We start from the raw sequence: 1,259 nt of genomic DNA on the forward strand, positions 1-1,259 counted from the left end.
TAGAATTACCAAACATAAATTATGTTGACACAGACTCACTTCTATCCGAAAATCAATTTTGTAAAATCATTTTGACGCCAATTCAAATACACACTTAATCCTTTGGAGGAGATCTTGAAAGCACCACAGTAGTTAATTACAAGATAAAATGCCAATGACTATTTGTTTTTTTTTTTTAATGAAAAAGTATAGATAAATAATTCTTAACTAACTAATTTTAAATAACTATAATAAATAATCATTAATTTTATAAATTTTAATTATCATTAATTAATAACAATTAATTAGTATGAAGTGCAGTTTAAAGATGTTTGTGACTTATTATTTGGCTAAACTTTGATTAATTTTATACACGCCCACCGCACACAGTATAAAACTCTTCAATCGCAACCCAGCTATTGCTAGGAATGGATCCTGATGTAGCAACTTTAGCTTAATACATTTCTATGCTTTGGGTGCAATTTCTGAGCCTTTTTGTTGACAGGTCCTTTGTAAATATCTTTATGTGGATCCCTATCCGTTAACTGTTAATCCAACAATCTTAAGAGCTTCTTAACTTTGGTCTGGTACAAGCTTTCATTTTAACATCAGTTGTTTTTATTTATTTATTTGTAATCTTTAATTTATCCTATGAATTAGGGGTAGTAAATAACACGATCACATCATATAAGAAAGGATTATTACAATGGTTAACTGGTAAATTGTATTCAAAAGACACTAGTGAAACATTTTCATTTTTGCTACCGCCGTCTAAAATTTATAGCATCTAGTCTCACGCTAAAGAACCAAATTTCAAATACGTTCATGCCTTAATTCATCAACATACATGTTCCATTGTTGTTTCAATGACAGTTCCCAATGATGATGCTGCAGTTCAGAGATGGCTCCAATGCAGGAACAGCTCTTCATCACGTTCAATGTGGTGTAGGAAAAAAGTAAGCACAAGTTGGCATTTACAATGTAGAAGCCTTCTTTCACAGTTTTTCATGTGATGCAGAGAAATTGGTTGGAATGCCAAAGGCAGCAACAACAGCAGATCAGACATGGTGCCAATGCTGGAACAGCTCTTCAGCATGTTCAAGGTGGTGCGATTTGCAAGCAAAGCTGCATAAAAACTATGCAGAATTAATAAAAGCATCAAAATGTGTTCGAAACTCTAGGCCTTTAGCTTCGGTGGCTAAGATAAAAAAAAAAAAATTTAATGTGATTTGCATGTCTGAATGCTTACCATTGATTACCACTTTCGTCTTGGTTAACTA

Source organism: Arachis ipaensis, chromosome B06 (genome assembly GCF_000816755.2).
Source record: "Arachis ipaensis cultivar K30076 chromosome B06, Araip1.1, whole genome shotgun sequence".
NCBI lineage: Eukaryota > Viridiplantae > Streptophyta > Magnoliopsida > Fabales > Fabaceae > Arachis > Arachis ipaensis.